This window comes from Protopterus annectens, chromosome 8.part0 (genome assembly GCF_019279795.1).
Source record: "Protopterus annectens isolate FY-2018-M chromosome 8.part0, PAN1.0, whole genome shotgun sequence".
NCBI classification, from domain to species: domain Eukaryota; kingdom Metazoa; phylum Chordata; order Ceratodontiformes; family Protopteridae; genus Protopterus; species Protopterus annectens.
This window is the reverse complement of record NC_056741.1, coordinates 477,020,527-477,047,576: the sequence shown is the minus strand read 5'-3', so window position 1 is coordinate 477,047,576 and position 27,050 is coordinate 477,020,527. Positions and strand designations below refer to the sequence as shown.

General features: G+C 41.8%; 1 long non-coding RNA gene across 1 annotated transcript in view; it reads left to right on the top strand.

Moving 5' to 3' along the window:
• LOC122808890 overlaps positions 1 to 27,050 on the top strand; it is a 365,680-nt gene that overhangs the window by 65,261 nt on the left and 273,369 nt on the right. The window contains exon 2 of the long non-coding RNA XR_006365839.1: positions 15,083 to 15,166. This is a non-coding gene — a long non-coding RNA (uncharacterized LOC122808890). The remainder of the gene's footprint in view (positions 1 to 15,082; positions 15,167 to 27,050) is intronic.

Sequence of the window (27,050 nt, the reverse complement as noted above, 5' to 3'; positions counted from 1 at the left end):
ATATACTGCCCGACAGATTCAGTGCCAACTTTACCCCTCTCTCCCCCACCAAAGGACCAATCACAATACCAGTAGATTGCCAGGTACCCAGCATTACTGCTGCACAAGTTAAAACAGCACTGTCCAAGGCCAAGAATACAGCTTCTATGGGACCTGACAATATCCCTGGCTGTGTTCTACATGAACTACAGAGTGAACTGGCACCTCACCTATGTGCCCTGTTCAATCACAGCCTCACCTAAGGCTGTGTCCTTACCAAATTGTGCACTGCTACAGTCATTCCTCTCCACAAAGGAGGAGCGAATACAGACCCTGGGAACTATAGCCCCATTAGCCTGACATGTCTGATATACAAAGCTATGGAACGCATCATTATGGACCTAATAAACAAGGATATAGGGAATCTTCAAACTTTGGATCCCACACATATTGGTTTTGTGAAGGGTAGATCATGCCTGCTCAACCTGGTTGACTTCTTTGAGTAAGTCACCAGAGCTGTGGATGAAGGCAAGGTGGTTCATACACCCTACTTTGATCTGGCCAAGGCCTTTGATACCATTCTCCACTCAGGAATCATAGAAAAACTCACTAAGCAAGGTATCAACCCGTATATCACTAGGTGGGTTGCAAACTGGCTCACAGATAGAACCCACAGTGTGAAAGTAGCTGACTCCAAGTCATACTGCCAGCCAGTCATGAGTGGAGTCCCACAGGGTTCAGTACTGGGTCCTCTCCTGTTTGGTATCTACTTCTCTGAAGTCTAGCCAACACAAAGGGACTCTGGCTGACAAAGTTCGCAGACATTGCAAGTTGGGTGCCATAATTAACTCCCCAAGTGATGTTGATCTCCTACAGAAAGGACTCACTGAGGCCAATGACTGGTGTCAGAACCATGGCCTTAAGCTCAATCCCAAAAGATGTGTTGTCATCCCCTTTAGGAAAAACACGGTTCCCATGATTTACCACATCGATGGTAGTCCAATGAACACAGAAGGCATTATAAGAGATCTGGGAACCCAGGTTGACAGCAACCTCTCTTTTGACCACCACATTGCCACTGTGGTCAGAAAGTCCTTCTATGTGGCACATCTCATTACTAAGATTTTTTTTGGATGGTTTTGCATCCAGGAAGAAAGAGGTCATTGTCTCCATTTACTCATTAGGCCAATCATCGAGTACAATGCCCCATTTGGCATGTACCTCACTAGACACCTGCAACAACTGGAGAGGCCGCAAAAGTACCTCATAAAGATGATCCTAGGCCTTTAACACTTGTCCTATATGGACAGACAAAAAAACTCCAACTATTCTCTGTCCCATATTGCCTACTTAGAGGCGATCTCTGCTTGACTTACAAAGCCATGTCTAACCCAGTTCTGTTAGAAATGTTGCATCTAAAGAAATCCCAATCCCTCCGGACTACACAATCCAGAGAGCTCAAATATATTACCACAATCAACAGAACAAGTTAGAGAGACAGGTTCATAACCCAGAGCCTGCCCATGCTATGGAATAGACTTCCCATACATGTCAAGTGGAGCACCTAATTGGCCATCTTCAAGACAAATCTTGATGAGTGGATGGGAAAAAGAAAATTCACCCCGGGGATCACTCCAGTGACTCTAGTCGACAGAGGCACTGGGAACTAAGGTTGGGTGGCACAGTGCCAGGGTAATCCTATGGGCTAGGCTTGTAAAGGGTCCACGGCCATTAGCCTAGTACACACCTATGAACATATAAAGCATCCACACAGAGTTAGACAGTCACACTGCAGGTACTGTTTCTTGTACTTGGTTGAGAAAGATTTAGGGGCAACCTGGAGCCTCTTTTCAGATTATGACTAGAATTTTTTCACCAGCCTCACTGAAAACAGAGAATAACAGTAAGACTTAATGTCAGTTATAGAGAGGGCAATCCAATGGGGTGCTAAGGAAACTGCTAGCTGGAGAAGTGAGAAGGCGCATACACACACACACACACACACACACACACACACACACACACACACACACACACACACACACACACACACACGCACACGCACACATATATATCTGTCTGTGTGTGTGTGTGTGTGTGTGTGTGTGTGTGTGTGTGTGTGTGTGCATGTGAGTGTATGTATATAGGATCAATATCATATAATCAAAGTATTGCCACTAAATATTCTGCAAACAAAATACCCAAAAATGTAAGCACTAATGAATTTATAGACTAGCTAAACAAAACAAAAAACAGTAAAAACATGTTTTTGCATGGATGGCTGCACCCCTGCAGACCCACATGGGAGACTGAACTTTTGCACCCCTGCAACTTTAACTAGACTACCTCTGAAATCACATAACATTGGGGAAAAAGGATAAATCACTGTCTCCTGATCTCAGAAAACTACCATCCAAATCATCACCTTATAGCACAAATGAATGTCATCCAAATATCCATTGTTATTCATTTTCACACAAATTAAACACAACCTAGCTTGTGCACTACTGGTATTTTGCACAAACACAACCACTATGAGGAAATGTGTATTGATAAAATGCACTAGTACTAGCTATCAATGAGAAGTGCACCAATGAAATCCATACACTAGCAGTTATATAATCAACAGTTTTAACCACTGGAGTATCTATCTGTGTGTGTGTGTGTGTGTGTGTGTGTGTGTGTGTGTGTGTGTGTGTGTGTGTGTGTGTGTGTGTGTGTGTGTGTGTGTGTGTGTGTGTGTGTGTGTGTGTGCGTGTGTGTGTGTGTGTTTGAGTGTGTGTGTGTGTGTGTGTGTGTGTGTGTGTGTGTGTGTGTGTGTGTGTGTGTGTGTGTGTGTGTGTGTGTGTGTGTGTGTGTGTGTGTGTGTGTCTGTTTTTGTGTGTGTCTGTCTGTCTGTCTTTGTGTGTGTGTGTATGCATGTGTGCATGCATGCGTGCGTGTGTGCGTGCATGCACGCATGTGTGTGTGTGTGTGTGTGTGTGTGTGTGTGTGTGTGTGTGTGTGTGTGTGTGTGCGTATGTGCACGCATGCGTGTGTTTGTTCTTCAGCTATGTTTGTCTACAGTTTCTGACCTATCTCCCTCCAGCCTACATGGTCAAATCTTGTTCAGTTTACAGCATTTAAGGTTATGAGCTTCTTATGAGTGTCATCTTGCAGTCCTGGGCTTAACAACTTTGATCTCCATTTACCACCTGTGCGACTTTGAGCTGTTTATGTGTTTCCTCCTGTAGTCCATAGTACAGGGTGATTCCATCTTCATCTGCCTATTGTGTGACTCTGAGCAAGTCACCTAACCAGTCAGTGCTTCCACATCACTCCTGAAAACAGGTACTTGTGCCTAGAGGGTTTACTTGGCAAATAAATATTTAAACAGATTTTAGCTTCTGACCAGCACATTACCCTAATGTCTTATTATGTATGATGAGGCATTTAAAAAGGATGCAGTATCTTTTTCCTCACATTTCCTCTGCAGAGGTGTGGATAGGGAAATCATCAGAGGGGTCCTTTTCATTAACTTACACACAGCCTTTGATTTCCTGCCCGACCACCTCTTAATGACTGAACCTGTGAAATATAGACTATGCCCTACAGGAGTATAAAGGTACTGCAGTTACTTACAGTACAGAACATAAGTGGTATGGGTTAGTGATGTCCTAGCATCCTCCACAGCATATCCCATCATGTTCTACTGAGATCCACCTTGCCCCCTTCTGTTTGTTGTTTGCACCAGTACCATTAAAGCACAGTTATAACTAATAATTCCTTTATGCAGTCATATCTTAATGGTGATAATCTGGCACTCTTTGTTGCTGATTGTTACCACACCAACATTATGAACGCACTGAATGGTGACCTAGGGCTCACCCACCAGCCATTATTAAAGAAATACAGAACTTAACGCAGCATCAACTTTGCAAAATTAAGGAAGATTCTTTTTATTTTTAACACCAAACTCAGGATAACCCTAGTGGTTTGGAAACTCCTTCCCACTATCAGAGGAAGCTCAGATAGTCATAACCAGTCTACAGCTTGACATGTCTCTTACCTCTTCCCTTCACACTGGTAAAATATAAAGTAAACTATATGTGACGCCCATGCACTGGCCCAGCAATCAAGGAGCCTCAAGCCTCACCACTAACACCAGTGAGGGGCGCCAATATAGGGGAAGATAACAAATACACACACAGGAAAGTACAATTTTCCTTAAGAGCACACATAGATCACAGTCAGTCTGGGGCTGGTTTCTCCCTTTCTCTCCAGATCCCCAATAAAACTCCCCACTGGCACAACTATAGGGTCCAGATCTCAACCTAGTGGGCAAGCTAAACCCTCCAGAACCCTCTTTCCAACCAGTGCTTTGTGTCCCTGTCCAAGTAGCTGGCAGACATACACTTTGAGATATGAGTTATATACAAATGCACAGACACTCCTGAGGAAGGCTGGCACAGATTCTCCAGCTGTGCCCCCTTTCTGCCCAGTTTAAATGGTAGTACCAGCTGCCACCACCCACTAATATTTATCAGCTACTAAAAATACCCTTACTAAAGGGTGTCCAATTATTACTGTGCAATATTATTATCCAAATGGTAAGTGTGACTGAACAGCAAGGCTTATTTGGGGTGGCTTGGGCAGTATCACTATATGCATGCAATGTACTCTAGAGCTTAACTTATCTCTACACAAAACAGCCACAGTTGAAAGATTTAAAAATAATTAATAATAAATGATAAAAACACAAGACAATACTTCTTACTACACAGTGCTAGTCAAGAGTTCAGACACAGGAAAATGCATAAAATAATACAGTAGAATAGTTCCGACATCAATACAGAAAACAACTGTCTAATTTTCCTATTTTCTAACTATTTCTAAAAGAGACACTGAAGTCTAAGATCCTACTTACATACAGAACACAGGCAGATACTGGTGAGCTGGATGTTCTCAAGACAAATGCAAAATGTCTTCTGATTCTCTCTCTTTAAATTGATAACACAGTGCTGCTTCACATTACATCATTCTTAACAATTTTCTGTTTTTCCCAGGCTAACAGAAACTCAGAGGTTAATGCCCCTTTTGATCTTGCAGCTGGTTAGGAAGCCAGAGCAATAAAAGAAATTATACATGTAAATTCTAGCCATTAACTCTGGCCTCAAAACAATAGGAAGAATTCCTTCATTTAGACATCTGGCTCTGAGATTTGACATCAAACAATTACACAATGCTTGACTTATCAGCTTTCCTACAGCAGAGTGCACTGCTGTTACATTTTTGCAGTTCCACATTTAACACAATTTTTCCCATTTAAGAGAACAAGCCTGTGGCTTATATTAATATTTACAAATGCCAGAATTATCTACAAAATTCTATCTGGCTAGGCTCGCAGCCTTCACATATCTTCACACTATAATCAATTTTTTTCTGATCAGGGTGTTATTAATATACACAAAAGAACAGTAAAACATACATAAGGAGAATGTTCCATTTTAGATCAGCTATATATAACTTACCAGATAATTAAATAGACTAGCAGTCAACAGCTTTAACCACTATAGTAATCAAGCTCTACATAAAACCGTTACCTCCTTAGGTGTCAAACCAGTTTGCACTATATTAACTATGTACAGCAGTACTGATAAACATGAGTAGTGGAGGTGGGTCTAAAGGAAGCTATCACCATACAAATACATACCGGGACTGTCAGCTGTAATAGTGTTTAAGGGTTTTGATGCAAACAGTCAAGAGGAGGGGGTCATGGGCAGATCAAAACTACACATTAAGAGTCTGCCTGGGATGACATGGTCGACAGATCACGATGCTTTGCCAGACATGGTCTGCACCTGTCATCCCTGGGATTCCGGATACTGGCTAAGGATATTGCCACCCCTATGGTGCCTTTTTTAGGTAAGGTTCAAATGACAAATTCACCACCATAACAGGAACAGGCAAGCAAAAACGAAGGGTAATGCTACTCAATGCGAGAAGTCTAAATCTCAAAATGCACTCACCCGAGGCACTCCTTAAAATGGAGAACATCGATATCTGTGCAGTGACTGAGACCTGGTTCAAGGCTCCAGAGAGCACCCCTGCATTACCAGGCTATAACTCATACCACACTTTTTGGCTATCTAACCTGGACCGGAGCACCAAAGGCGGAGGTGTGTCCATATTCATTAAGGATATCCACACCTCCAGGCTAGCTGCTCAGCATAATGCAGCCGAAGTTATCCAAGTGCAACTAACTCTGGGCAAAATTGCAATCCAAATTGTAGCTTGGTACAGATCCCCCACCATGCCCCAGGATTCCCACTCCTCTTTTCTTGATATACTGGAAAATATTAGGGTTTAACCAAACACCCTAATAATGAGCGATTTCAACTACCTCACCATTAACTGGGAAAACTACTCATGTACCAACTCCTTCGCTCAATGCTTTATTGAATTCATAAATTCCAATGCCCTGGATCAACTTATCCACACCCCCACCAGGGGCAACAATATCCTAGACCTAGTCATTACCAACATGAGTGACACCGCAGTGTTCCACACCTGAAGTCAACTCCTCGTTGATTAGATCCGACCATAAGCTAATCACCCTAGATATCCACATCCCAACCCCACCCCCCATTAAGGAAACGAGGATAAAAAATTTCTCCAAAGCCAACTTCATGCTTCTTAAAAAAGAAGTGGCAAACTTCATGACACCCATGCAGATGGACAATACAGTTACGACTACTGAACCTATCCAAATGTACTCTATAAGCACTTACATGAGTGGATGGATCGTGCTATCCCAAACAGAACCAAGATGCTATCCTCCAAAAAAAAGGAAGCTAATCTAGTGGTCCTCTGCCATAAGCAAACTCTAGCGCATAAGGAAGAAAGTGTTGCCAAAGAGAGTAAAATCCCATGAGTGGAGGAGCTCCCTGGTCAGCCTCAGTAAGAAGCTGAGATCCCTTATAAGATCCTCCAAAGCTAGCTACAAAAACAAACTCACCACTGATTTTAAGGACAACCACAAAGCATTCTATAGCTATGTTAAGAATCTCAATGGCAACACCCAGATCTGCTCTGAGTTACAGCCCAACGGCACGAAAATTACAGAACCACTGATATTGCCAACATCCTGGCAGATAGGTTCAGTGCTAACTTATACCCCCCCTCACCTCCTAAAGGGCCCATATCTATATAGGAAGAATGCAGAGTCCCTGTAATCACAACTACACAGGTAAAAGCTGCACTCTCTAAAGCCAAAAACACAGCATCCATGGAACCGGACAACATCCCAGGCTGCATTTTACATGAACTTCAGAACAAACTGGCTCCCCACCTAAGCACCATGTTCAATCATGGCCTTACATCAGGCTTTGTGCCCACTGAATGGTGCACAGCAACAGTTGTCCCACTCCACAAAGAGGGAGCCACCACTGATCCCGGGAAGTATCGCCCTATTGGCCTGACGAGCCTGGTCTGCAAGGCCATGGAACGTATCATCATAGAACTCATAAACAAAGACATTGGTAACCTCCAAACTCTGGACCCCACCCAGTTTGGGTTTGTGAAAGGCAGATCATGCCTCCTGAACCTGATAGACTTCTTTGAGGCAGTCACCAAAGCCATAGACGAGGGTAAGGTGGTTCACACAGCCTATCTTGACCTCGCCAAGGCTTCCGATACCATCCTCCATTCTGGAATTATAGCTAAACTCACTAAACTAGGTATAAATCCCTATGTCACAGGATGGGTTGCCAACTGGCTCACTGACAGAATCCACACTGTAAAAGTTGCAGACTCCAAATCTGACTTCAAATCAGTGACAAGCGGAGTACCACAGGGTTCAGTCCTGGGACCTCTTCTGTTTGGTATCTACTTCTCTGAAGTACAGGCTAACACAGAAGGCCTCTGGCTAATTAAGTCTGCAGATGACCGCAAACTGGGAGCCATAGTTGAGTCCCCAAATGATGTGGACATCCTACTAGAAGGACCTCACTGAGACAGATGCCTGGTGTTAGAGCTATGGCCTCAAGCTCAATACCATAAAGTGCATTGTCATCCCCTTTGGTAAAAACTCTGTACCCATGAACTACCACATAGACAGCAGTCTACTTAATGCCGAATGTGTGATAAGAGACCTTGGGACCCAGGTGGACAGTAGTCTCCCCTTTGATAATCACATCACCACAGTAGTCAGTAAATCCTTCTACGTGGCACACCTCATCACAAAAGGGTTCTCATCCAGGAAAAAAGAGGTCATTGTTCCCCTCTACGCAACACTCATTAGACCCATTATAGAGTGCAATGACCCTTTTGGAATGTACCTCACAAGACATCTGCAGCAGCTGGAAAGGCCACAGAAGTACCTCACAAAGAGGATTACTGGCTTCAAACAGATACCCTACACTGACCGTCTCAAAAAATTCCAGCTTTATTCCGTAGCATATCTTTTACTCCAAGGTGATCTCTGCCTAACATATAAAGCTATGTCAAACCCAGAGCTGTTGGACATGCTCCACTTAAAGAAATCCCAATCCCTCTGAGCTACACACTCTAGGGGCCTAAACCTTGTCACCACAATAAACATGCTTGAGGGCTAAATTCCTGCCCAAGAGATTTCCCATATTCTGGAACAAGCTACCCATCTATGTCAAGCAAAGTTCCTCATTAGCACTCTTCAAGAACAATCTTGATGAGTGGATGGGAAATAGGAAATACACCCTGAGGATCACTTTTGTGGCTCTGCTCGACAGGGACACAGGAAAATAGCTTTATTGGGTGGCATAAGCCAGGGAACCTTGTTGGCTAGGCTTACTTAGGCCCTTGGGCCGATAGCCTAGTGCCTACCTATGAACCTATGGACTGCAATTTTTGTTAGGGAATAAATCTATTCTTCAGTCTAGATTTAGCAAATGTAAGATTATTGCTCAGTCTCAACACTCTAATCTGTCTCAGTATGGGTATGATTTTGGTGTGATTCTGCTTAGACCCTTTGATTTGTCTAGATTAAATTAACAGCCAAATGTAACAGATTAAAATATTTGCTTTGACGTGCAGCATTTCATTTACATAACATATCAGTATGGTGGTAATTCAGCTTCCTCAGTAATGGTTTATATAGAATATATATGCTATGGCATAAACAGGTAAAGGTTGTGAAAAATGACATTTTCACTGTTAAATCAGTTGTAAGGTTCTTTAAAGGGTTAGTGATTATATGAAAAAAAATGTGGAGGAACATACAGCCATACTAAATGAAGAAAGATCAAGCGTACAGGCAAGTTGATGGAGTTCACAAAGAACTGTTGTGCAAACAGCTGCTAGCTTGAAAATGACTTCATTCTTGTACTCCACAGCTTATTACCTCAGCTTCATGCCTTCTCAGGAGATGGGTAAAACTTACTAGAATCTCCACTCCTTATATACAAAATGGTCAGTCTATACAGTCACATTCAGCAATAAAACAGAGCTCAGCTATTCAAACTTACAGTTAGCAAATGTATGTATTTATTGACATTCAATTACTAGGAAATTCCAAATGGGTAGCTTTCCATTTTCAGGGGAGGCCTAGGGAGAAATGCTCCAAAACATTACAAAAACCTTTTAAAAACAATAATTTTACAGTCTTCAAAAATAATACAAAAACATCTAGAATTGAAATAATTATACCAGATTCAACATAATGTGAATACATTGGTTAAGAACAGATGCGACTTATATGGCAATGATTTAATGTTTGGAGAAATTTTAGCCAGTTTAGAGAAATTAAAGTTAAGTTAGTATAATAAAAACAGGAATTGCAATATGAAGTAGGTGACAAAACATTGTTTTGGCATATTTAGTTATCAAGTCAGAGAGAACTAAGGAAGTGAGTGAAGAAGGAGAGTAAGGAGGTGTAAGGTATAAATAAGTGCTTGTTTATAGTTAGCGATATAGTTTATCTCTAAATATTACTAGTATCCCTAGTAAAAATTACTAGGACTACTCGAAAACAGAATTTTATTTTTTTGCAATATTTACTTCAGCTGCGGTGGTGGTGCTGCGGTAGCATTGTCGCCTCACAGTAAGACGCTGTCTGGTTCGATTCTCAGCTAGAGCGTCTTCTGCGTGGAGACATGCGTGAATGGGCGTACCTTCGTTGAAGGTTGTGCGTCAGGCCTGTAAAAATCAACTGCCAATCATTAGCGGACCGGAGTTCCGCTGTAGCAACCCCTAACCGGGAAAAGCCAAAAGACACAAACAAACAATAATTTACTTCAGCTGCCTAATGCAGAAAACTTTTCCTTGTGGATCAGAACATTTAGGGTTATTGGTATGTCAAGCTGCCTTTTGTCAGAAGATAGAGATTCTCTGTGATATTTGTGGTCTGGCAGTTTGTAGAATGGTAGCCTGTGTCTGGCAGTTAGCTCAGGGGGTTAAAGCTGTTAGCTGTAGTTTCTCTAGTACAAGGTTTGATTCAATCTCTCATTTACCTGCTGTGTGGCCTTGAGCAAGTCACTTAATCAACAATTGCTTCCAGATCATCCCTGGAAAGAGACTGCATGTCCAGTGGGCCTACCTAGTTAACAAATGCATATTACTATTTGGTTAAGAGATTTTTGTGCTTGAGTTTCAGCATGCATGCTGACTGGTCAATAGTAAGTCCAAGATATGTTTCTGTTCTAGGAAAAGTATTTTCTTATTATCTCCTAGATATCTATCTTCTCTAAATTAAGCCCAGCTATCTGGAGCTCCAACCCACCAATTATCTGTGCTCAATTGATTTTATCCACCTTGCAGTAACTCCTACATATAGGTTTAAAATCTTCCACACTTTGTACTTGTTTCCATCAATTCCCATGACAGCATCCCTAATTCCCTAATTCCACCCCCACTTACCCTACTACTCCTTTCCTTGGCTTCTGACTATAGAAGTTATTAAATATAAATAAACAGTACTCAGTGAAATACTGCTAGCCATTTCTCTCACTCTTCTCAAATCCTAAAATGTTAAAATAAGCTAAACTAAATAAAACTTGTAAATGATAGAATGCATTCAACAAGTAGATGTTAAGCTATCACTGCTGTCCTGTGACAGAAGCCATTTGTAATACCACTAATATAATTCTAGTATTTTAATTTATATGCACATTTTACTATGTGACCCCAGGTCACAGAAGAAAAGGGTCCATTTGATCAGCTTGGCTAACTAAAGAAATAAATTAAGTAAATAAATGGAGACATGCCAAAGGATTTTCAAACAACAGTGCAAAAGATTTGCATTCCACAACATCTGCACAGGTGGGTTTCAGATGTATTATGTTCTCAAGTTGTGTTTGAGCATTGTTTAGTAAAAATATTTTTATCATTCATAGAAAAGGTATTGTATATTTTTGGTGGCTTCTTTAGGCATTCACTTTACTAATACAGCATTAAATCTTATAGAACCCTAAATTTACTGCTTCACTCTATTTTGTTCATTACCAGTTTCAGCTTGTCTGTGAAAGTCTCTGCAGCCCAGTATAACCACCTGGTCAACAAATGAAATAAATATATAAGTACATGATTTGCATATTGCCAGCATAAAGTCAAGCAATCTTTACCTGTGAAGGCACTGTTTTCAGTTAGTCTGACAAATGTATTCCTTCAGAAGCTTTTGTAGATCTGAACAAATATTTTAGTGCAGTGATTATGGGTCTTTAAGAGCAGAAACATAATTCTGGAGATTTATTAATATGCATGTACACATTACGCTAAGCCTACACATTCAATTTGTGTAGCGTGAAGAGCAGCAGTGCTCATCAAATATGCAAGCCGCTAAGCAAGGCTGCACGTTCAGCAGCACCTTTTCATGGCTAGAACACCCTAGCGGCCATTTTCAGATACACAGAGGCTTGAGCACACAATGTAAATGGCTGTTTGTCAATACACTCAGACCATTAAGCGAGCATGCTTAGACTGCACATTACGAGGCAAGGGCAACTTGAAGTACATAATTAAGAGGCAGGAGGAGCTTAACGATGAACATGTAATTATGTATAAGTAGATTAATGTACATACAGCAGTAATTAAATTTATTGATAATTATAGAAGCAATCCTGTCCACTTCTAGCCACATCTACATAATAAAAAGGTAATGCTGACAAAAGGACATTACAGTGTAGTAAAGGGAGTAACTGTAATACATGCAAAATTAATTTAAACTGTAGAGGTGAGGTAACAGTTGGCAAGGAAAGTAGATACATTAGGGGATATTCCATCTACTGTCGGCAGTACACATCATTTATGTATCAAGAAAGTTATATGTTACAAACCTCATGCTATTGTCCCCACCAGCCACCTATCATGTAAAACAATTGTACTCAGCTCTAAAGCTGTTGCACTTCAGAATGGGACATTTTATTGCCATTTTTTGGGAACCTGTAACTATAGCAAGGCTACTATAAAGTTAAAACTGTCTTATGAAAGCATCTGCTGTAAATGAATGTACATTATACAATAGTTTAGACAGCAATAAAATATGTCGTACATCTTCCACTATAAATTTCTCTGCTCAGAAAAATGTATTCAAATGAGTACATTAAGTACGCCTAGCTACACCCATGTTACAGATGTATGGACCTACTCTGCAACTGTGATCTATACTGTGCAATGAATCAAAGGAAATTATTTATATCCACATGACTGATGTTAGCACATACATACAGGTTAAAGAACTGTAACCATTTCATTGTCTTATGTGTATGAAGGAAACAATAGTGAAGTTGTAACGGCAATGTGCACCTGTAAAATGGGGAAATACTGAGAAGAATCACTTACATTTGTGAAATTATGCTAATAATAGTATTAATTCAGGAAACAAGTATTTGTGGCAGCAACTTACATGTTGTGAATGGTAGAAAGTTTGACTGTTCATACAAGCTGTGTATGTTTGAAGTGAAATGTAGAAGTACAAGGCACATATGCAGAACTGTCACTCTGACCAGCATATCAACAGAATAATGATCTGCTGTACATTCTTACAGTTGTCTAACTGTAGCAGATGTGAGCCGTATGTGAGGGGTATGGTCATGTGATATAAATTAACGTGCAAATAAATCAAGGCAAAACTCCTGTCTCCTTAGTCCCTTGACAAATGGGACGGATGGGTACAAGTCTCATTATGTATATCACTATGCACAGGATGTATGTATGTGTATAACACAAATGGATAGGTACCCCAGTCATGTTTTAGGCCAAACAAAATTATATGCCAGTATTATGGTATAATGACATCAGTAGCAGGTGAAATATATCAAGTGTAAAGCTACAATTATTTAAACATGATGCATTTGTGGGAGTGTAATCAATCGTATAACTTGTGTCCTTCCTGCTGTAACTACCACAGCATACATAATGAAATAAAAATGTCGATCAAAGTACACATGTGAATGCAGTCTAGCAACATGTTGTACCTGACATTTAGCCCTGAAGTATACCTTGATAAACACGAGTAATACCTGTATGACAGTACAGTAACATAACTCACACCCATGTAAAACATTGCCGTATAGTACTAAGTGACCTGTTGAAGAGTTACATTGCACATACCAGCACTGGTTGTAACAAATGTTGTTATCATCCATACTTAGGTCAATAACTCCAATGAGAAGAAGTTAGCAAAGCCAGTCTTTCTGAGGTCAATTCTTTTTCTTTTTAACAAAGAAGAACTTATGCCAAGAACTATCTTATAACATTAAGTACTTAATGTGCTTGGTGTTAAATGCCATGCATCTAATACATCATTATACTGGGCATGCTCATAAGGAAGTACAGTAATGAGTACAGTAACTTCAACTACCCTACACAAAACCACAAAAAGGCATCATAATACAGGCCTGCTCCCTGTTTGTAACAATGCTGAAGCATGGCATACATCAGGAAATGATGAATAAGGCTTAATTTCCTTTAAAGGCCTGTATTATGAAAAAAAATAATAAAATGTATATATAAATGTTTGCATTAAGTCTTGCAATACAGATCAATCTATTTGAGGAAGCAGATATTGCCTGTGAGCATTCTGTAATATACTCTTGGCAGACTCGAACACATGCCTGACGCCATACTTCAGAGAGAGGTGTATCAACCATTAACACTTCAGAAAGAAGCATATCTGATGGGAAACACACTTGAAGGAATGACATCAGTGTCCTACTGGAATTGTTACAGCTCCCATAAAATGGAGTCTGAGACCTAAAAAAAATTAGCCCTCTTATAGTGCCATATCTCCAGTCTTTGGCCAAGCCATTCCTGACTGCCATAATTGTCTGACATATATACCTTACCGAATTCAAAGCCCTGCCTATTATGCTTCACACTCTCTAGGGCTGTATATTAACTGCATCTGCCATAGGAGACAGTAATGAACAGGTATCACAAAGAACACACTTCAAGGTGTGAAATAAGGCTTTTGATGGGCATTTATCCAATACAAATTATTCTGAGGGATCAAAAGGATTTAGCAATGTTACTGGTCACACAAGTCAGATTTAGCCATATTACTGTTTGTTGGGTAAGCCACTCCTGTTTGTCAATATAGTTTTGCGAGTATGGATTCCCATATTTGAACCAATGCCTATAATGTATGTACACATACTATAGAAGTCTGTATTAATCACATGCACCACAACATAACTGTCACCACAATCCTCAATGTGTTGCAAGCCTTGGGTTACTTATGTCTGATGGAGAAAGTACATAGATAACCCTTATTTACTTACTGACTCAGATGCTTGCTTTAATCAAAAGTATTGTACTGATTTTTTTCCTGCACAAGTTCAAATAATTGTTATGTAGTTTGTGATCCTCATTGTATTTGTAGGAGTATTCCTAAGTAATGCAATCATACTAGTAAATAATTAGTGCTTACTTAGTATCATGTGCAAATGGTACTAAGATTGCACTTGTCACTGTTGGATGTCTACGATGGGCAACTTTAATGCATAATTCATAGTACTGGGTATACTAATATGTATGTTGCATATGTCACTCATGAGTTAATACTGACATTCTTCTACAAATAAGCCGTATTTTATCTGACTAATGTACCATACTTGTATATGAGGGTAATAATTTCTGATCTTCTTTACAGGTTGACTAGTTAATGTTTCTGCTACAGGTTGCCTCTTCTGGGGCTGACTCTCTTTGATTCTTACAGAAGAAAACTATTACATGGGTAAGTAAAGCTTGTTAATTTTGCATGCATCAGTTACTGTTTGTATGTGCCTTGTTTTGAAGCCAGGCACAATCTGAAGATCTGCTTAATGAATACCAAAATGCACATGTTGCGAAGTGTAGGCAATCATGAATCTGGGCCACTGTATTCTATAGTTTTCACTTTAGCAGTGAGTGTGTGCCCTATCTGCTGCCTCTTAGTCAGGGCTACAGCATATTGTGCATGCCTACATTTGCCAGGATCATCCACAGCTGCTGGTTATTCCTCTGACAACTCATCTGTGTTAGCTAGCCTTGTTGACCCTGCCTGAGGTACTGAGGGCTGCAGTCTTAGGCCTTGTTGCCCTTGTTGCAGCTGTTTCCAAATAATTATACTGTGCAACATGGCGCATTCTGTGAGTATTTTGGCCATGGTGGCTGGGTCATACTGCAGGGCACCACCACATATGTCTACACATTGGAACCTTGATTTGAGCAAGCTAAATACATTTTCTATAATATTCCTAGTTTGAGCGTGTGCATCACTGTGACCTTACTCTGTGGGGTTGAGTGGGTTTCGTATGGGTGTCATGACCCAAAGGTTCCAATGCATAACCTGCATTCCCCACTAGATGCCCCTGTGGAAAGTCACCCTCTAGAAAATCTTACATGCCATATGTGTGAGTCAACTGCCAGTGTTACCTGCGCACACATGTAGATGATCTCTTGGGCATTACAGACCACCTGACAGTTAAATATATATATATATAATTTCCTGTTGATGTACCTCCTTCCCTGTTCATCAGCCAGGGCGTTTATTTTCAATATCTGTACAGTCTATGGCCTTCAGAACCTAAGAGAAGTGTGCTATGGCATAGAAGTGTTGCATGGTGGCAGATCTTTCCTCTGGGGTATGTGGAAGCCAGTCATGATTCCTTACATGTTGCAGCATTGCATTTAAAAATTGGTGTACTATTCTTGAGGCTGAGGCTTGTGACACCCCTAATATATCTCCCATGGGTTTCTGAAAGGTGTCTGTAGGTAGTATACATAAGGCTACACATACCTTGGTTTCCACTCGTATGGGTTCTCCATGATTTCTCTGGGGCCTCAGGAAAGGAAGGCAGAGGTTGCATATTTCCTCTACGATATTCTTGTCCAACCTGTAACACTCTAAAATTTCTGTATCATAAACTCCATGATATGTCAAAAGTGAGAAAATAAACCGGATCCAAAGCAGTGAAAGGTTTAAATTGATGATACACAGCAGCCACAGGACAGAAAAATTTATTGAGTAATTATATGTCAAAAGTGGTTAACACTCTTCTTCTAGGCAAAGGTCTAGCAGCAGCACCTTGTATTAAGGCCTTTTGCACATACAGGTTAATGATAGCAGCAGCAGCTCTTAACATTTTTTCTAGGTGTGTCCATGGCTGCATTCTAAACAGTACTGGAATTGAGGCCGAAAAGGAGCACTGCATATACACTGACAATTTATATAATCCTGAATTATTCTCCCATGTTGAATTACTTAATTAGCATGTATTTCACTTACTCATGCCTTCATTAACATATTCTATTGCTTACCCTTGTTTTGAAGCCAGGCATAATATGAAGATCTGCTTAATGAATACCAAAGTGTACTTGTTGTGAAGTGTAGACATTCATGAATCCAGGCCACTGTATTCTGTGAAAGCAAGTCATGGCATGTTTTTGTTTGGCTTGGCAGCATTCTGTGGTTTGATTTACTGTTGCAGTGACTACATAATGGAATGTTCTGGAATGGACATATAGAGGAGTACTACTTATTTTTAAATGCCTGCATAGATGTAAAATAGTCTCTCATGCAAATAATATTTTGGAATGGGAACAGAAGTGCTGACCTTTTCAGTGTAATCACCATCACTTCAGCAAAAGATCAGATGGTTTCATAGAAGATTGCCATAGGTTTAGATGTGGGACACGGGTGAATTAAAAACATTCTTGAACAGATGTGCTGACTGACCATTTCCATTTCCAATAGGTATGGCTGAACAGGATGAGCCCCTTTTGTACCAGGATAGCTTTACAGAGCACAACAGCATACAAGAGACCAGATGTGCAAATGATTCTAATGACTAACTGGAACATATTCCACAGGAATGGCTAGCAATCCCAGCTAGTTTCACAACAGTGAAAAGATTTGATTAATTTCTGAATCCACATGGATTTGTAACATTCTTCTCTTGCAAATTGTATTAAAACCATACGTTGGTATTGGGTTAATAAAAATATTTGTACGTCTGAATTGAATTAAAACCTATCAGCTTAAAAACTACAAGAAGAGGTGTTTCATGGGTAGTAATGATAATAATGATGATAATGATGATGATGATAATAATAATAACAATAATAATTATTATTGGTATTATCATCATCATCATCATCATCATCATCATCATAATGGGATGAAAGATTATAGACCTATTTCTAACCTGTACCCTACAACAAAATATTTGAAAAACTTTTATACAAGCAACTACTTCAGCACATTAACAGCAATAGCATGTTATGTGATGTACAGCATGGCTTTTGAAATGCCTTCAAACCTTTAACTGCCTTGGTAATGGCCACTGATACCATTTATAGCAACTTGCATGAGGGACTTATTACTGCAGGTCTGTTTGTTGACATGGCAAGAGCTTTTGAAATGGTCGACCATATCCTCCTTCCCAACAAACTCGAAAGACTCAACTTTGGCGATAACACTATCTGCTGGTTTTGCAGTTATCTGAAAGGCAGAACCCTCCAAGTTCATAGTAATGTCTCTTCCTCTGTTGCTGGTACACTTAATACAGGTGTACTCCAAGGGTCTCTGCTAGATCCTCTTCTCTTTTTTTCTATTTGTTAATAATCTCCTCCTAGAATTATCACATCTTAAATTAATAATTACATATGCGGGTCCACTAATCTAGTGCTAGGCACTCTGACCTGCAAACCAAATTATGAGACAATTTCACTCAGTTATGCACTACTACTGTCTACTACTGTCCACTACTAGCAACCTACTAATTAACCCCTAGAAAACCAATGTCATGGTCTTTGACTCAGTCAAGGAAAGTACCCACTTTTCATTCTATTCTCTTAACAGATCTTAATCGGAACAGAACCTCTATCTGCACTCAGTTTTATTATGTTCTGAATTTTGCTATGTACTCATTTTGTTTATATCATTGATTGAAAGACCGTGATGTATTTTCTGCTCTTTGAGCTCAGGTCGTGACTGAAAAGGGTCAATTAACCAGTCCACTTACCCGGTGAACAAATAATTAATAAAAAAAAAAAAAAAAAAAAAAAATTATCAACACTATGGAAAATATGGTCAGATAAAGAAAGCAAAAACTATTTGTACTTTTAGACATAGCTCTTAACCTCTTAAGAGGTCATTGTGGAACACACAGCCTAACAATGTGTGACAAACAGCCAAAATGTGGAACACTCTATTTTTGCACTACGCGAAAATGTACCATTTCCATGTCTCCTGGTTGAAGTGGGCTTTCAAATAAAAGCATGAAGTTCAAGTACATAGCCAAAGATTAACACTATACATTTCTAAGAATTCTATAAAAAACACAACTTGTAATTTAAATCAAACTTGTTTATAATGTACGATACCATAAATAACCAAATACAAAAGATAACTACTAGAGAGTATCAAACTAAAATTAAAACTACTACTATACAGAATCAAAGTAAAACTGCCCATAAATACCATTTCCTACAGTATTGCATTGCTCTGTTTGCTAAATACTATCCTGTTATATGTTTCACACTGCAAACAATTCTACATCTGTACATTGCACTATATCTATGGACATATGTATTTAATGTACTTTAGATGCACATTCCTTATTGTATGCCGCTGTATATAACTGGTCAAGAATATATCACAAAATGTTCTGCATGTAGCATAGCACCCCTAAAACTTCAAATGTCTTCACCTGTGCATTAAGAGAAAAACTGCTACTTTATAGATCAACTAAAATGAAATTCTGCATGATTTAAACAGTCAGTCTGCTGCAACACTGTTTACCAAAATATATTGTACCACAGCACATCATTACACAAGTCCACAACCACAAATAACAGTAGTGATGACCTCAGTGTTCAGAGCAGAAAATGTAGCATTATGAAATGTAAGAAAAGGACAAGTTTAGAATCAGAACAGCAAACTCAAACCAAAATGCAACAGCAATTTGCTACTGTAATTCATTCAAAAACATTAATGGAACAGGTTTTTGCACCAACCTACAATGAATCAACAATGAAAGTGCAACTCCAGTGATTACTAAAAGACCACAGTCTGATTCATTTAAAAAGATAATAGCACAGATATCAGTCTACAGTCTCTGAACAATGATAACCATGAAATTATAGTTTGGCATTATAACACCACTATCCTTTTAAAATGAACAGACTTGCACCAACTTACATTGCCTGAATAATAAGTATGAACCTCTGTAAGTGGGCATTACTGACAGGCTGCATTTTTCCCTTAAAAAGTTAAAACAGCAACAGGATCTTCCATCAAAATACATTGTCTGAACACATTAATCTCTCTAAACAGACATCAACATGACAGAGTACAAATGTAATACAAAATGTTTTGCATAACTCTACATTTAGAATAGAAACCTCTTATAGCACACCGCACTAAAGTTGTTTAAAAGTTAATAAAACAGCCAAGAGGTTTTGTATCACATTAACCATACATTGTCTGAATAATCAGCATGACCCTCTCATCTGGCATAACTGACTGCAGTGAAAGTAAATAACAGAATGCTTTGCATAGACCTACATTTTGTTAAATAACTGCAAAGCATGAAAGTCTAAAGTTGGGCATTACTAACATGCTGCAGCCCTCGATGATTCATCAAGGAAGAAGTCTTTTGCATCCACCTACATTGTATGACTTTTACAACGCACCACACATCCTATAAAAGTTAACACAACAAACAAGTTTTGCATAAATATACATTATCTTAGCAATAACTAGCATAAATCTCCAGTCATGCATTAATGACCATACTCAAATTCAAAATAATAGAACAGACTTGGCAGAAACCTATATTTCATTTCTTTCCAGTAAGACAAAGTATAAAATTGGTGCCTACCATTACTGACCCATTATAACCTGCACCAACTCACCAAAACAAAGAGGTAGGCAAGGCAGCTGTAAACTCCACTAACTGTGGTACAAAAAAACAAAAGGAAGGCAGGCAAACTCCACAAAATCTCCGAACCAGCCCAGCAGAAGTGCCACTGTCCCAATGTACTAACTACGCTCCAGTTCTCCTCACTCATCCAGCAAAAGAAGCATGTTCCAAAAGTAAATGGAAGAATAAGTGGTTTACTACAACCGTTTTTCAAGATTTTGCAATGGCGCGAAACCCCATTGTGATGTTGCTATCGGCTGTGTTAAGGGAAAGCCCTGTAGTGATTGGACAATTTCTTTCTTACCTCATTTCTTGCTTTGCCTTGAAATTATCTCTTGATTGGCTCATATACCTCAATGCCGATTAACGCTATTTGCGGTATACGAGCACACAAACTGGAGCCATCACTATTCAGTGTGGAACAGCGGAAAAGCACATAAGAGAGCCTTTAAATGCAGAGTGTTCTGCATAATCCGGAGCACATGGCTGCTCAGTATTTAGATTTTAGAGTTTTAGTGTCATCCTTAGAACTAAGGATGACTAAACAGTCCTCCTTTTCTTTCGGAAAGAGATAACTGGCTTGCTTTTCATTTTTATAGGAAAAATTATAAAGATCACATTTGTGTTTAATGAAAATTTTATTTATTTATTTTTTTGATGGCACCTGATTGATCAGCATAGGCAAAAATAAAAAAAGTAACATAGAAACATAAAAACTTAGAATGTGATGTAACTGATAGATGTTATGTGATCCTATCTCGCCTACATTCTGACTGATGGGTTCGGAGCCGATCCCTCGGCTCTGACTCGGCACGCTTATGCCAAAGAGCGAAGTCTCTTATTGGCTGAGCTTACTATATCCCAGGATGCACCACTACCAGTCCCCCAGATCTCGTTTGCCGCTAACTAGCGAAGACGTGGTCTCAAGCTGGCTGAGCTGAGTAGTATTTAACTTACTTTTTTCTGTCAGAAATTTGCTGTTCCTATCATAAAAAGCTGTTTTAACGGCTACTCTGTGCCTTTGTGTGTGATTAGAGTTTTTTAGTGAAAAACTTGTAGTGTGATTGGGCGTTGGTTCTGATTTCAGGCCTCCTTCATCTGTAGGGCCTTTCCCGGTCAGTCAACCCCTCTCAAACCTTTGGGGTTTTAAGATCCCCTTGAGTTAATTGTTGTTACCGGATTGTTTACCTAATCGGCAGTTGTAAACTGATTTTTGTAGTGTCAGTTAAGTCAGAAAGTCAAGTTAGGATAGTGTTGTTCTTGCTGTCAGAGAATTACTGCATTATTGTTATAATGTCTCAGAATCCTAGGCCTTCGGGCTTTAAAAAATGCACCAAATGTAATTTTAAAATGTCAATCACAGATGACCACTCTCTGTGTTTATTGTTTGGGTGCAAAACATTTACAAGAGTCATGCAGTGTGTGTCACGCTTTTTCCTCGAGGGTCCTCCAGGAGAGGAAAAATAAACTCATTCTTAAAGGCTTAATAAAACCCTCCTTTGAAGAAGCTTTAGCATCCTCTCCTTCTCCAGCTAAAAAGAAAAGGGCGTCGGCTCCGACCAGTCCGTCGGATCCGTCCGCCAAAAGACATAGGCAGGCTTCTCCTTGGCTCCAAGGACTTGGAGCCGAGGGCGAACGTCTGCCTCGATGCCACCAGTCTCGACTCCTCTGGCTTCGGAGCCGATGGCTGGGGCATCGAGGCGGGTCACCCGTCGGCTCCACTGGTCTCGGAGCCGACAAAGGTTCGCTCAGACACTCCTCCTCGGCGCCAAGTCCTCCTCGGCGCCGATGGAAACTAGTGTGGGTATTCCTTCGGCGCCGATAGTCATCGCGTCGCCTTCGAGCCGGTCCCCTAGCCCTTTGGGGCCATTGGAGAGGCCATCTCGAACCCGTTCAGTATCCTCTAGGTCATCGAGGATGTCGGATTCGGATATAGACAGGGTGCTCCAAAGACTGTTCCAGTCCCCAGTCTTTCAAAAATTTGTTTCGGCTCCGTCCCAGTTGGCTTGAGCCGATAGCCCATGCCCATCTCATTGCTATTCCTCCTCCGACCGCCGGCTCCGTGGAGCAGGTGCTGTTGGAGCCGGTGGAGATCTTAGGGTCGGCTCCGACCCTTACTCCAACCCCGGCCTTCGGGTCCGAGTTTGGTACACGGACTTCTTCGGCTGGACCTGGGGGTAATGTTTCGGGACCTATGCTATCGGTTCCGAGCCTCCCTCTCGGTGCTTCGGCTGCGGGACTTCCGTCTGCTATCATGGCTCCGGGGACCGGACACTCCCAGGATTCTGGGGGTCCGGCTTTCAGAGCTATGAGAAGTGCCTTGGTCAAGTCTTCTTCGGCCATCTCTCCGGCTTTACCGGCACCTTCCCTGGGCGTGGAGACTGGGTCTTTGGCAGTTCCCTGTCCGTAGGCAGCGGAGCCCTGGGCCTGAGGTTACCCCCATTGGGGTTCCCTCCTCCTGAGGGTTCTTCGGAGTTGTCTTCAGAGGAACCCCAAGGAAGAGATCGTGCAAGAGGAAGCACGTGGACTCCCCAGTCTATTACATCTGGCACTGATCTTGATGATGCGGAGGGGTCCCCGAAGTCGTCCTCAGATGATGTCTCATTTGCAGACATCTTAGAGATCCTCAAACAACGAGGCGGCTGGATATCCAAACCCCCCTCTGCTGATGAGTCAGTGCTCCTCAAGGCCTTTGGGGCTCAGCCCTCTGCCTCCTGGGTGTCTCCGCCCTTCGACGAGCTCCTGGATTTAGTTTGTCGGAGGGCGTGGGAACATCCAGATACCGTGGAACCAGTCCCTTCTCGTCCTAACAAATTTTTGTCTGCCCCACCCGAGAAGGAGTTCCTGACTAAAGGCGTGGCTGTAGATGCCATGGTGGTGGCATCTGCTACACAACAGGACGTGGCAGAGGCTTCAACGTCTGTCCATCCTCCTAATAAGGAGTCTAGGAGCATGGACCGGTACGGGAAGCGCACCCTGACTTCAGCGGCCTTTACTTTAAGGTCCCTGAATTATTTGGCACATTTTACCAGGCTTCAGAGGGATCTGGTCAAGGAGCTGTCAGATTCCCTCTCGGGTAACCTACCTGAGCAGCTAGCCCAGTCGGTTAGCTCTCAGTTGGCTATCCTTACGTCAATTTCTAACTCGTCCATGAGGCTCATTTCATATGTGGCGAAGGGGCGGTAGAGCGGCAGGCACAGGCGTGGCTCACGGAGACAAGCCTGGCTCCGTTGTGTCAGTTTGCGGAGGCCTTCAAGTCTTCCTTCGACGACGCTCCCTTTGATGGGTCCTCTTTGTTTGGACCTAAGGTTAAAGACACCCTTACCCGCTGTGAGCAAGAAGGAAAAACTTTATCTGCCGTAGGTGCCCGTTATTCCACTCCCTTTCGGCCTTATCCCAAGGCTAAAGGAGGAGGGAAGATGTGGTTCCGTAAATCACGTAAGTTTTTGCCTCAACAGCAGGAAGATTCCCCTTCCAGAGGCAGAGGACGGGGAAATTTTTCTGGGAGACGCCGTCCCAGAGGCGGCAGAGGGCCCCGCAATTCTGGAGACCGCGAGTCCTTTCGTGGCTCTTCAGCCTCCCACACCTCATGAGGGATTGCCCGGCTGTGCTGCTCTGGAGCCAGTCGGGTGCCGTTTTGCCAAGCACCTAAAAGCCTGGGAGTCAATCACTCAGGACAGATGGGTGCTTCGGATCATTGCCGGAGGTTACACCATCCCATTCACATGCTCACCCCACCGTCCAAAAATCCCGGACCCACCACCCAGTCAAAGGGAAATTGCAGCCGCAGAAGCTTTAAAGCTGCTAGAAAAGGAGTCATCCAACCGGTCCCCACAGACCAGATCGGATCCGAAATTACTCGAGGTTCTTTTAGTGCCAAAAGACAGGGGACCTGAGACCAATATTGGATCTCAGCAGACTAAACCAATCCGTCACGAAATCCAAATTCGAATGGTCACGTTACAATCCATTCTCCCATTGTTGGAGAAGGATGTTTGGATGTGCTCCATAGACCTCAAGGACGCCTATTATCACATACCGATACATCAGGCGTCCAGGAGGTATCTGCGCTTCAGCCTGGGAGACAGTCATTTCCAATTTTGTGCACTGCCCTTTGGTCTCACCACAGCCCCAGGGTGTTCACCAAGTGTTTGGCAGTAGTGACTGCTCACCTGAGGAGTCTTGGATTCCAAGTGTTTCCCTATCTGGACGACTGGCTCCTGACTGCCACCACCAGGCATCTACTAATGGACAACCTCAAAGCCACCATCTCCCTGGGTGCTACCCTGGGAATTACATTCAATTGGTCAAAGTCTGTCTTGCTGCCCTCTCAGCGCATAAGGTTCATAGGAGCAGAGATAGACTCAAAATTGATGCGCGTTTTTCTTCCTACCGAAAGGATCCAAACTTTACAAGGCCAGGTTCAAGCCCTGATTTCAAGATCCAAAGCCCCAGCCAGGATGGTCCTACAAGTTTTAGGTTCGATGTCTGCCACGGTTCTTCTAGTTCCTCTGACAAGATTGCACATGAGGATTCTTCAGTGGCTATTGTCAACTCAATGGTCCTTTCAGGACCTTCCTCTCAATCATCCCATTATGATTACAGAAACATGCAAATGGGACCTTCGCTGGTGGCTTCAGACATCCAATCTAAATCAAGGAAGTCCTTTTGTTATTCCCTCTCCAGTGGTCACCCTGACGACAGATGCCTCCCAGACAGGGTGGGGGGGGCATTGTCTGGGCAGGTTAGTTCAGGGCTCCTGGCTTCCAGACGAAAGTCTTCTCCACATCAATGTATTGGAGATGAGGGCTGTACTTCTGTCCCTACAGGCCTTACACAAGTTTCTCCCTCAGGGCATAATCGCCATCCACACAGACAACATGTCGGTGGTCTGGTATCTAAACAAACAAGGAGGGACCAGATCTTACCCCGTTTGCAGAGAGGCCATGAGGGTGTGGGAATGGGCTGTAGCTACCAGCCGTTTCTTGGTAGCGACCCACATTCCGGGGAAATCAAATATATTGGCAGACAGATTAAGCAGAACAATTCTCTCTCCTCACGAGTGGTCCCTAAACGAAACAGTAGCAGCTCAGGTTTTCAGGAGATGGGGGACGCCGTGCTGCGACCTATTTGCAACACCACTAAACACGAAGTGCAAAAGGTTCTTCTCCTTGACTCCACATCAAGGAGAAGCAGCTATGGATGCTCTAGCACAACCTTGGCCAACAGGGCTACTTTATGCCTTTCCTCCGATTCCACTTCTCTCCAAAGTCATTCAAAAAGCTTCTCAATTGGGGTCCACAATGATACTGATTGCTCCATACTGGCCTCGTCAGGTATGGTTTCCTACCTGAAGAAACATGCGGTGGACGATCCTTGGACTTTAGATCTAACTCGGATCTGCTAATTCATCAGTCGGGACGACAGCATCAGTCCCTTCACTCCTTGAAGTTGACAGCTTGGCTCCTCCACTTCCGACTTTAGTCAGAAGTCACACATTAGACCCGGAAGTTATTCACATTTTATCTTCAGCCCACAAACCCACCACTAAGAAATTGTACCTCAGTAAGTGGAAGAGGTTTGCTATCTGGGCTCAACTCAGGGGCTTAGACCCTATCACTGCTCCAATCCCAGAGGTTTTGAAATTCTTAACATCCCTGTTTAATCAAGGATCTTCTGTCTCTACTATTAAAGTCCAACTAGCGGCTATCTCTAAATTCCACAAATCCATGGATCCTCCATTGATGAGCAGCAGACTATGCAAAACTTTCATTAAAGGCGCGGGCCTGTTAAGACCCCCAGTTTTTCATCCTGCACCTCCGTGGGATCTTGATTTGGTGCTTCGTGCATTAACATCTTCCCCTTTCGAACCGGCTGCTACATGTGAGTTAAAATATCTGTCTTGGAAAACTGCCTTCTTAGTTGCAATTACTTCTGCAAGAAGAGTTTCAGAGCTTCAAGCCCTGTCTATTAAACCACCGTACTTGATTTTCCACAAGGATAGAGTATCACTTAGGCCTAATCCATCCTTTGTCCCAAAGGTCTGTTCTAATCTCTGTCTCCAACAATCTCTAGAGCTACCAGTTTTCTTCCCAAAATTCTCCAATGAAGCAGAATACACTCTCCATAAATTGGATGTTCACAGGCAATTGCGCTTCTATTTAGACAGGACTCAGCAATTTCGTAAGTCAGACCAGTTGTTTGTGTCCTTCTCAGACAATAAATTGGGTAAAACCATCACAAAAGCTACTATCTCCAAATGGATTAGAGATTGTATAACTCAGGCTTATTCTTCTTGAATAAGCAACTTACAACATCTATCAAAGCTCACTCTACCAGAGCTATGGCGACTTCTATAGCTTTTCATTCCAAGCTCGCTATATCGGAGATTTGTGCTGCTACTTGGTCCAATCCGCACACTTTCATTTCCCACTATAAATTGGATGTGGCATCTAAAGGGCGAGCATCATTTGGTTCCACGGTACTCAGGAGTGTTTTCCAGTGAGCCACCCAGGATTCAGGTGCTAGGACGCTGTCCCATCAGTCAGAATGTAGGCGAGATAGGATCACATAACATCTTTTAGTTATGTACTCACCATAACTTCAGATGTTTGGGATCCATCTCGCCTACATTCCTAATACCCACCCTCCTTCCCCCTGCCTTGGAGATCAGAAGAGATTGAACGGTTTTGAGTTCTACTGTTTTATCTT